General features: G+C 37.2%; 1 non-coding gene across 1 annotated transcript; it reads left to right on the top strand.

Moving 5' to 3' along the window:
• The first annotated feature begins 12136 nt into the window (after nucleotides 1-12136).
• On the top strand, nucleotides 12137-12245 carry LOC115215966. Its single transcript, XR_003882044.1, has one exon. It is a non-coding gene; the product is annotated as a U6 spliceosomal RNA (small nuclear RNA).
• The last annotated feature ends 268 nt before the right edge of the window (nucleotides 12246-12513 follow it).

Raw genomic sequence — 12513 nt, forward strand, 5'->3', positions numbered from 1 at the left:
GAGAGATCTGGGGAATAAGCTGAGTAGGGAAGGACTTCGTAGCCAACTTCCCTCAACTTCTGGAGCATCATTAATGAAGCGTGTGGTCAAGCATTGTCATGAAGAATGACTGGCCCTCTTCTGTTGACCAGTCCGGGACGGAGGTGTCACAATTTTTCGGTCATTTTGGCAATTTCATGGCATTATGCTGCTGCAGTAATGGTTTTTCCGGGTTTTAAGAAGTTATAGTGGATAAGTCCAGCAGTACACCACCAAACAGTCACTATAATATTCTTTTTGAAGAGCTTGGGTTTAGGGAAGGTTTTCGGTGCTTCATTTTGGTCCACCTACTTCGAAGAACGTTTTTTTTTTTATTGTACAGAATCCACTTTTCATCGCAAGTTACAATACGCCCGAGAAATGGATTGGTCTGGTTACGGAGAAGAAGTGACAAGCAAATTTCATATCTGCGCATTTTCTGATTTTCATTCAAGTCGCGTGGTACCCATTTGTCGAGCTTTTTTGATTTTCCGGTCACATGCAAATGGTTGCAGGAAGTTTTCTGGCTAAATCGAAGTTCTTTTGCCAGTTCTTGGGTGGGTTTACGTGGATCTTTCTCAATGGTGGTATTTAAGTGACCGTCATCAATGACAGATGGGCGTCCACTACGCTCACGATCTTCAAGGCTCAGCAATACACTCCGAAATCGTTTAAACCATTTTCGAGCTGACCACTCACTGGTCATTTCGGAGAAAAAGAATACGGTGGTTCATCAGTAGAAACTCTGATGAAACTCTTGAAAATAGGACGATAATGATTATTGTTTCTAACGTAGACAGAATCGACTTCCGGAAGGACGAAAGGCAAGGTTAATCCAGGTAGGGTTTAAACTCAGAATGTAATAAGCTGTAACTAAATACCGCAAGACAATAGAATGCGGGGCTGCATAAAGGAGCGAGTAAAAAAGCACAACACTATAATAATTCCAACAATTATATAATTCCTCAGAAGAGGGAAGACTCCTTAGGGCTGCTAGTGGAAACCCCACAAACTAGGGCCGCCCTGATAACAAGGATAAGTACCTTCTCCTCGTCGTCTTCTTTCAGTCTAGAGGTGCATGCTTAGAGCAGACCCGTTTACTCGGACCATCCTTGCTACATTTAACAGATTTGCTTGAAGGCAGTTCTTTCCTCTATACCTTCATCTTTTCAAATGAAACTTGCAAAAGCTGATGAAAGGTTGGCCAAAGAAGGAAGTGTTTGTTTTCAGCCCTTTCTAGCTGGTCCACCACACGACCTCTTTCACCAAGGCCACTAGATTGATAAACACTGCCTGTGCTTTTCCAGGCCAAAGGCAGGCAGTGGGACGATCTTCATAATGGACTCAACCGATAGGCAGATCCGTCCTACACGTGGCAGCAGGTGTTCGACATAAACTTACAAGTCAGCAATGCTCGGGAACTGGACGAGATCTTGCCAGACAATTTCGTCGCTTTTTATGCATCTCAAGCAGGCTCGACTGACAGCATTTCTATGCTTGTCGAATTTATTTGGAACAATGTGACCCGGTAGCATTGTTTGGCAAGGTATTTCTGGAAATTATCCAAGCGTCCCAGCCCAAAAGTCATCCGGAACAGAACAACCAGTTGACTATCGTCGATGCCCAGTCCCGCTGAGAACGTCATCGCTCTTGCCAGCCACTAAACCTCTTTAAAACACCAGAGAGGAATCTCTACCAACAGCGCTACCCGACTGACTGAGAACTGTGGGCGCTTGTCGACATTTTAGGTGCCATATACTCTGCTTCGGTCTACAGTTAATCAATGACTGATTCTCAATCAGAGACGAGCGGTGGAAAATCTTATTTCACAAACGGTGACAACACACCTGCTCACAGTGGAGGAAACGCTGGAGATGTTATAGTCTCAGCATACATCTACGTGTCAGCAGCCACTGCATGCCTACCCCTCCATTCAGTGGGTGTTGACAACAAATGGAGCGCCTAACCAGTGGAACTCGTATGTCTAACCGTAACCTCGGTGTTTTCTTTCCCAATATATTGCAGCACGCGTGTTTGCAGCCCGTATTGTTCTCAGCCTTGAAACCAGAACACTCCATCACTTGCTCTGTCCTACGTTGCCTTTCACACGTTGCCAGATCTTTCTCCAACTCCTATTTTAGGAGCATTTAGAAGACCTCTCCATTCAAAAAACCCACAAATATATCTTATCTCACTTAGTAAATTGTTCAAATCAAAAGAGGAACTAGCTTTTGTACCATATCGTTTGTATGACTTACCCTTTGCTTAGTTTCGACTCATGTCTAATATTTCTTCTTGGTTTGTCACAACTGGAAAACACTAAAGAGCTCCTGCCGTTGGTGGTACTTTTCTTATTGCCATTTGAGTCTATGTTTTTGACACTTATCTTTTTGTGCTTGTCCTGTTCAAACTGCCTGAATTTATAACTATAGTCTGTTTATTTAAGCTGCTGTCACATCTGTGAAACTTTCAGTAGACCATATTTGTTGAGTATAATTAAGAAAGGACTAATCACAACCCTTTCTACAATAGGCGCAAAGCCTGAATTTTATTTTGGTGGTGTTGTTGTTGTTGTTGGGTGATAGTTGATTACATTGACTTCAGTATTAAATTGGTGCATATTTTATTGTTCACATGAGAATGAAAGAAAAGTTGACCAAAGTGGGATTTGAACTCAGTAATAATAATAATGATAATTTTTTATTTCTTTATTGACTATAAGGGGCCAAACATAGAGGGGACAAACAAAGACAGACAAAGGGATTAAATCGGTTATATCGACCCCAGTGCATAACTGGTACTTATTTAATCGACCTCGAAAGGATGAAAGGCAAAGTCGACCTCGGTGGAACTTGAACTCAGAACGCAGCGGCAGATGAAATACCTATTTCTTTATTACCCACAAGGGGCTAAACATAGAGGGGACAAACAAGGACAGACATAGGTATTAAGTCGATTATATCGACCCCCAGTGCGTAACTGATACTTATTTAATCGACCCGAAAGGATGAAAGGCAAAGTCGACCTCGGCGGAATTTGAACTCACAACGTAACGACAGACGAAATACCGCTAAGTATTTCGCCCGGAATAATAATAATAATAATAATAATAATAATAATAATAATAATAATAATAACAGCAATAACAACAACAACATCAGCAAGGATGTGATGGTAATAACAAGAGCAATGATAAGGATGCTTTCATTTACTTGTTTAATGATAGTTTCTTTGAAAATAATGTCTAAAGTAGTCAGAGGACGATGCATTGATGGTGGCAGGGTGGAGTGTAGTTGATTACATATTGACGCCGAGGGTGGCAGAACTCAGAATTGAATGAAAATGTAAGAGAATGCATTTTGTTGCTCGTTCAACCCCTCTGCCAGTACCTCCCACCCTAATGATTATTATTGTAAACATATTCACAGAACAAACAAACACATAAATAAATAAAGAATACCAAATTCCGTAACTCTAACAATTAGTTCTTCTGTAGTTGAAGAAAATTTATCATTGCCTTTCATGTTTTATTTTTCACTTTTGTTTGTGTTTTATTGTTTTGGATTATTTTTTTTTTGTGGTGTGTGTGTCATCCCCCCCCTCTCTGCCTTTTTGTCTCAACAACGTCTGAGAATAGAACAAAACAGTCAAAATGTGTAAATAATTACTTGAAGCGATGCTTTCAGTGAAATTCTACAAAGCTATTCTCTATTCAATAACTGTTTCTATTCCCTTCACTAACCAAACACACATTCTCCTCTCTTTCTCGTCTTTCGTTTCTCCTTCTTCAACGTTCGCTCGGCTTTTTCCAGCGTTCTGCTAGATTGTTGCTTTCGATTACATTTTGTTTGTTTTTGTTGTTTAACGAAAATACCAGAGTAAATTTATTTGAAGTGAAGTTGTTCGACTAAACTGACTAAACGCTACTAAAGCCTTTCTTTTGTGTGCCTCAGCAAGGCGCATAACTCTGCCACTCTCAGTTTGCCTGACTGACTGCAGGTTCCACATCTGCTTCATGGTTGAGTGATTTGCGATAGAAATGGCACCTAGCTGTAAATAAAAAAAACAACAACGGTTGCTGCAACAATCTGCAAGTATCTAAGTTTGCTAAAAATAAAATTCAGTTTCTGTAAGTTGTTAACAAGGTAAAAAAAACAAAAACAAAAAAAAGCAAAACAGCTGTAAAATAATAAACTGGGGGGGGGGGAGAGAAAGAAAGTAAACCGGAAACAGTAAAATTAAACCCTAAAGGGCAGAGAATATTCCCACACCTCATCGTAAACTATGAAGCAAAGTTATCAATGTGATAACATTTCTCATGCCTTTACGACACTCGCTCACGTCTATATATAACACTTAAAATACAGATGAAAATGTTGTGCAGTAGTACTCGGGGTAGCTAAACACTCGTCTCTTCGTATCATAATAAATGTTAATGTTTCAGAAATTGAACTTGCGGTCAGTAGTTCGGCAAAACTATCATTTATATATCTTTTATATATGAATGTGACTGTTCATGAATGTGTTTGTATGTTTGCACACATACAAACACACTATTATACATTTATATTATAATATATTTATATGCAGAAGGCGGCGAGCTGGCAGAACCGGGCGAAATGCGTAGCCGCATTTCGTCTGTCGCTACGTTCTGAGTTCAAATTCCGCCGAGGTCGACTTTGCCTTTCATCTTTTCAGAGTCGATGAATTAAGTACCAATTGCGTACTGAGGTCGATCTAATCAACTGGCCCCTCTCCACAAACAATTTCGGGCCTTGTGCCTAGAGTAGAAAAGAATATATGTATATGTATTTGTGCGCATACAACGCAAGTGTAGATCTGAATAAGTCGATATTAAGGTTTTTAGTCAAAGACTATTGCGGCTGAGACAAAGTCTAAAATTAAATTCTCACAGTCAATATTCTAATCCTTTAACTTCCCCGCTCTGTTCTTTCATTTGGTCAATCTATTGCTTCTACTCTTTAGTATTCTCTCCGTTGTTTCTCCTCAATGGCTGGAGTTACGATGTCGGGGATGTATGAAGACGCACACACAGGCACATACATACAAGCACATATAAGCTGATAATATGGCTTTGATCGGAAGTAAAAGCCTTGTCTTTTACTCTCATTCATTACAGAGATTTTGTGGCTTTCCCCATAACCAGATAAAGAAAGGACAACTGAGCATTTGGATGACAGGTTGAGTTGTTCTCAACCCGGGAGAAACCTTTCAACATAATTCCTCAACGATGTCACAGACGACGTTCTTTGAACATCCCAGACAATGTCCGGCTTGTGGCACTACGGTGTCTAATTGTCTATCACCAGCCGTCATAAACCCAAACTTGTTGGAACGGGTTCTGTCAGTATATGGACTTTCTAATCAAAAGAATTCACATCTCCCCTAAGTCTATATAAAACCGTATCGTGTTTGTCGCTATTACGACAGCTGTTGTGTGTGTATTGTGTGTGTGTGTGTGTACATATATATCTGTGAGTCTACGTGCCTGTGAGTCTATGTGTGTGTATGTGTCTGTCTGTTTGTCTGTCTCTTTCTCTCTCTCTCTCTATATATATATATATACACGCGCACACACACACACACACACATGCATACATATATTTTATCATTTCAATATTTCCCACAATCATATTTTTCTTTTAATATTTCCATTAATATATTTTTTTTCAAAGAAATCAATATTAAAATGTAAGAAATCAATACTTTTATTATCATTTCCTTTCCTATTCTCTTTAGGAAAACATTTATTTTTATAACAACACATTTATGATATTTTTTTCTTTTCAATTCCTCGATTTTGTTTTTCTAGTTTTCAATCTCTTTGCATGATTTTGGCAATTTTAATTCTAAAAGTCTTGCGATATTGATCTCAATAAAAAAAATATATTTCCTTCCTTCCCACCTATTCCCCTGCTCTCTCTCTCTCTCTCTCTCTCTCTCTCTCTCCCTCTCTCTCATATTTACTCCTCTCTATTCCCCGTCTATTTGTCTTAGTCTCTCCTTCTCTCTCGTTTATTGCTCCTTTTTTTCTTTCTTCTTTAGTCTGTCGTTCTGATATCATTTCCAGTTCATTCATTTCCATCTTCCACTCATTCCCCTCACACTCCATCCCACTTTTATTCAATCTTTTTCTCATATCTTGTTTCCTGAAGTCTGACTGCTCCCTCATCTGCCCCCTTCGTTAGCCTGACTCTCTCCGTGAGCCATTTCATGGAGCCTCTGAGTCGTCGCATGGCTCAGAACTATTTCTAAGCCAAATGTCCCTCAAATCATTGCTTACCGTCTAAAATAAAAAGAAAGGGATATCTCTTTTACTCTTTTACTTGTTTCAGTCATATGACTGTGGCCATGCTGGAGCACTGCTTTTAGTCGAGCAAATCGACGCCAGGAGTTATTCTTTGTAAAACCTAGTACTTATTCTATCGGTCTCTTTTGCCGAACCGCTAAGTGACGGGGACGTAAACACACCAGCATCGGTTGTCAAGCGATGTTGGGAGGACAGACACACAAACACACACACACATATATACGACGGGCTTCTTTTCAGTTTCCGTCTACCAAATCCACTCACAAGGCTTTGGTCGACCCGAGGCTGTAGTAGAAGACACTTGCCCAAGGTGCCACGCATTGGGATTGAATCCAGAACCATGTGGTTGGTAAGCAAGCTACTTACCACACAGCCAGAAATAAGATAATTTTAGATATCCCTAAAAAGACGAGGCTATCACGGCTGAAATATTTCTAACCATAGGATTGACTGGAAGCTAAACAACAATTACAAGAAAAGAAAGGAAAAACAACAACTTCTTTCACTATACTCTTACAACGCCTTATATATTTCTTTACTACGCACAAGGGGCTAAACACAGAGAGGACAAACAAGGACAGACAAACGGATTAAGTCGATGATATCGACCCCAGTATGTAACTGGTACTTATTTAATCGACCCCGAAAGGATGAAAAGCAAAGTCGACCTCGGCGGAATTTGAACTCAGAACGTAGCGGCAGACGAAATACGGTTACGCATTTCGCCCGGCGTGCTAACGTTTCTGCCAGCTCGCCTTATAACTGCACATCAATACACCCCACTCACTCTCTTTGTAGCCTTCATAATAGAATTATTTGTCTTCATCTCTTACAACTTATCTATCGTATTACTTCTCATGAAACTTTTCCTTCCTCTGTATCTAAGACTATCTGTGGACATATCATTCTGTACATACAGTTACATAGTTGAACCGTCAGTGACTTCTCTGTTTGACAGCCTATAAGGCTATAGTCGAACTGTTCGGAGGCCTATGGCTGCTAAACAAAACTTTACCTTTAGTTGGGTCTAACTGATTACTTTTAATCATGTATGATGACGCTTGATTGATCTTTAATCAAAGTATTTTTAAAGCTATCGTTAAGAAGTATACTACTCATATTTAAAGAATAATAACACCTCTATGGATACTCCATTTTAACATTTGTCTATCTATAGACGTATTGTTATTCTGTGTTTACAGTTCTTTAGTTTATATAGCCTGTAACTTCGTTAATAGGTAGCTTATAGAACCATTGTCGAATGACTTTAGCTCTGTTGATATATTCTCTATACATTTATGATGAGCTGTCAATGTATCGATTATTTAATCCCCCTTCGGCCTATTACAGTAAGTATCTACGCGCCTTTTATTTAATAGTGAAAATATCACAATGTTCAAATTCATTTAGTCTGATTCTGAGAATCAATACAGATTCTTTAGTTCACTAATTGTAAAACATTGTTAAATGCCTACATGCACAACTCTACCCAATCTACGAACCTATTGTTTATAAGTATTGAGTTGTTCCATGCATTTAAATCAGATATTCCAAGTACCATTAGATTCGCCATGTTTGCCTTTTCCTTTATTTCGTAATAAGCGTTTTCTTTAATGGTTACAGGTTATAATCAACTTAGTTCTAAATAAATCCTAATACTCCTTTAAGCCCATACAAAGTCACTATAGCTCTAAGCCTACACTAAATCGCTATAGCTTTATTTTAAGAATGCATTAGTCTTTTTGATGAACACACTATTCCCATACCATAGTTTAGTATCACCGTTTAATAGACATAACTCTATGCTATACATGATAGAACGGAGCAAGACCATGACTCAGCCTTTGTGACGGTTTTTATAACCTTTTCTCTCGATTTGAGTTGTTAGTCGAACAAATGAAAGCTCTTAGGAGGGACGTGGACATCACCCAAATCCGTTTCTTTCTTCTTAAAAACGTGAACGCATGGCAAAATGGTAAATAAATAAATAAAGATCTGAAAGAAATAACGGTGCTTTAGAATTGTTGCTAGTATAAGTGGGGATCAAGATTTGACTATAATAAGGACTGATGCAATAACATAAAAAAAACTGGGTTTGATTATTACCATTTTCTTCAACATTATAAATAATCAACTATGATGATTAAGAACAAATATTAGGGGTTAAGTAATATTTTCTCTTGTCATAGCCAAGGGTAAAAACTCCTAATATTTCCGTTTTGTCAGACTTTGTCAAAGGAAGAATGGTCTAAACCAACGGTTCCCCAAATGATTTGCACCACTCACCTGTTTTATGCCTAATAATTTCCCCATGAACCGGGGGATCATGCGCATAACAAAACACATTAAAGTGACATACCATATAATCTAATTATTACATAAATAATAAATGTAAATGTATAATGTCAAAATAACCTGCACTCTGCGATAGAAAATCAAACAAATGAAATCTTAAAAATTATTCTTTCCGTGCGTCCAGGTACTGGTCCGCGGCCCGATGGTGCATACAGTTGCTTGTTGGCACTGTAGTAACTAGTTTATTAAGCTGAAATCTTTTTAAGCGAGCTATGATGGAGGCTGTACTTCCTGTGATGTAGCCTGATACAGCACAGACGTTCGGAGTTGTTTCGCTTTCTTCTTCAGCTAATTTCGCTATATTTAATCTTGCGGTAGATTTTGATTATTTCTACTTCTGAAAATAAATCAAAATCCAGCTTTTTATGACTCAAATATTTAACAAAAGCCCTGTGTCCTTAAAACTGCCATACATGTCATAAAACTCCTATAGAAATGAATCCTATCCAATAGATGCCAATCGCAATCTGAGACGTGTGTGTCACTCCTTATAGATCCAAGGATAAACATCAATCGGATGAATCTAAACTTTGGCATCTTCTACAACTCATTTCACTTGATTATTCTGAGATTTGTAAATGTTACGAGGATATCAGCAACACGCGTGAAAGGAAATACGTTCGACTGAGGATCAAATCTAAGTTACAAGCACAGCCCACTAAGCGTATATATTTATATTCAAGGCAACATGTTATACGATCTGTTTCAATAAATTCCTTATAGATTTTGAAATGGATATCATATGAATCAATCACCTCAATATTAGAACAACAATGCCATAGAAAATATGGGATGTCCACCAACTTAGACCACTGAGCAAGGTAGACTTTGAGGGGACAATGCAATGTAACAGGTCAGCTTGAGAACACTTGTTCAATATTGACTGATCGGACTGAGCACGGGCAACTGTTCTCATACATGATACAGCATCCAAACGTAAATATAAGGTTAAATGCTGCCTTAATTACGAGACACTAAATCCTTTATTTGTTGTAGTTGTTGTAATTGTTTAGTTCTAGGTAACTCGTATCGAAGAGATCTACGACAAAAGCTGTTCCAAACGTGATTATCTTCAGGTATATCATTCATTTTCAGGAATATCATTTCTGGGATTTATCAAATATGCTCTCCAACTTCTTTTTTATACGGTAGGTATGATTCGAAAGAAGTTCGCTGACTATTTTGGAAGAAACGAGTGGTCAACTCGCTAATTTGTCGCTGGCTCAGGCTTTGTTGTTTGTCGTTTATCCACAAATATTTCTCTCATCAGTTCACTGAAGATAAAGTAGGAATGCCTGTCCACCATAGACACCATCATGTCTTGGAGATCGGAAACGTCACAGAATATAGTGTGTAGGAGTGGTAGTGATGGCGGCGACCGTAGTGGTGTTGGTGGTGGTGCAAGATCTCACTTGAATTGGGTTCAATCAACAATCTGCATCTTCAACTCCCCACATCCGCCTCCTTTAAAACCCCACAACACCAATATACCAGAGGCACTCACACTTACCTACCCGCCACAAATGTGTACGTATGTATATATGCATGTATGTATATACGTATGTATGTATGTATGCATGTGTGTGTGTATATATATATATATATGTATATATATATGTATGTATATATGTATATATGTATGTATGTATGTATGTATGTATGTATGTGTATATATATATATATGTATATATATATGTGTATATATATATGTGTATATATATATATATATAGTATATATGTATATATGTATATATATATACACATATATATGTATATATATATGTATATATATATATATAAATATGTATGTATGTATGAATTTATGTATGTGTGTACGTGTGTGTGCGCGCGTAAACTTGTTCTCATTGAATTACACCCAATGAACAAATGACTATCAAATGTTTATCTTTACATATCAAAGCTATTCTTTACCACAAAGACCTAAAGACTCAATTTTTGAAATTCTGCTAAATCATTCCCTTGTCAGTCTTTTATTGCCTTTTTTCTCTCTTCTCAGTCGCTTTCTTTGTCTTTATAGTTGTTAACGGCGTCACTGTTGTTGTTGTTATATTTTTACTTCATCTTATCGTACAATCTTTTGTTGTCTTTGAAAATGTTTACCACGAATTTTATTTCACTTCAACCATTTCCTTTTCTTCCATTTCACCACAAAAGGAAATATGAAACGAAAGAAACGTTAAAGAGAAAAATTAATAACAATGATGATGATGATGATGATGATGGTACTGCTGCTGCTGCTGATGAAAATAATGATAATAATAATAATAATAATAATGATAATAATAATAATAGGCAAATAATAAATGGCAAAGAAATATGAAATATTAACATGAGTGGAAGAAAACTTAATATTTATAATAATGATTTCTTTTGATAATAATAATAATAATAATAATAATTTTAATGATGATGGACTATGACACATTTTATGATACATGTATATATGTATATGTGTGTGCGTGTGCGTATATATATGTATATATGTATATATATATGCATGCATATATGTATAAATACGCATACCCATACGCAATTTTGTTTTATACTTTTCGTTTTGCAATTTTAATGTGAACATCGTTTGATATACCCACATACATACATAAATACACACACACACGCGCGCGCGCGTGCACAGACAAAAATATTATCAAAAGACGAGAGAATATTCATTATCCCGAAATTGGCACAATATAATGATAATTCTGTTCGACTGACCTAAAGAATCTAGTACGACTGCTTGGTGTGGTCTGGCCAGCTTTTGCAGTATGTAAAGTAGGGCAGTGGACCAAGTGTCCTGGGTTACCTGAACTGTGGTAATCAACAGGAGAATTAGGGACAGGGTTTACAATGACGAAAAATATGGGGAAGGAATGTGGATTAAGGAATTCAACAGACTTCAATTGACATCAGGCTTTTGGTTTGTCTCCCTTACTAATAAAAGGGGTTCTTGAATCCCCCTGTATTATAAATACACGCGCGCACGTACAAACACACACGCTTATATATATATATATATATATATATATATATATATATATATATATATATATATGACACATACATACATAGATTCATACAAACATACATACATACATGCACGCATACACACATATATATATACACAAACGTATATACATACAAACATACACACATACATGCAAACATACATACAAGCATACATACACACAGACACACGCACAAACACACACACACACATACATATATATATATATATATATATATATACATACATACATACGTACACACATACATACATATACACGCATACACACACATATATATATATACATACATACATACATACAAACACACACAAACATACATGCAAACATACCTACATACATACACATGCACATACATACATACATACATACATACATACATACATACGTACTAGCTACGGCGGTACATATTCTAAAATTGGAACGATACATTGGAAAGATTAGCACGGCTCCTGCGCAAGGATGACACGCAAATTCGTGAAGCGTTCCATATTTTTTTAACGGCGGTGCACCAGCATGGCCGCAACTCTGAGCTGAAACTAGAAAAAAAAATAATACATACATACATACATACATATACATATACTATGTAGTAGTCTAACACTAATGGCGACTGCAATTGTTGGAAAAAGTACGTAATAGCATTAAGTAGAGCGGAATGAATTTCATTCTTCAAACTCGGTTAAAATCGAATCACAACCCGGGGCAGGCCAGGTACGACAGTTCTGAGTGTCTGCTCACGGAAACTTCAACTTTGAATTAATC

Source organism: Octopus sinensis, linkage group LG9, assembly GCF_006345805.1.
Source record: "Octopus sinensis linkage group LG9, ASM634580v1, whole genome shotgun sequence".
NCBI classification, from domain to species: domain Eukaryota; kingdom Metazoa; phylum Mollusca; class Cephalopoda; order Octopoda; family Octopodidae; genus Octopus; species Octopus sinensis.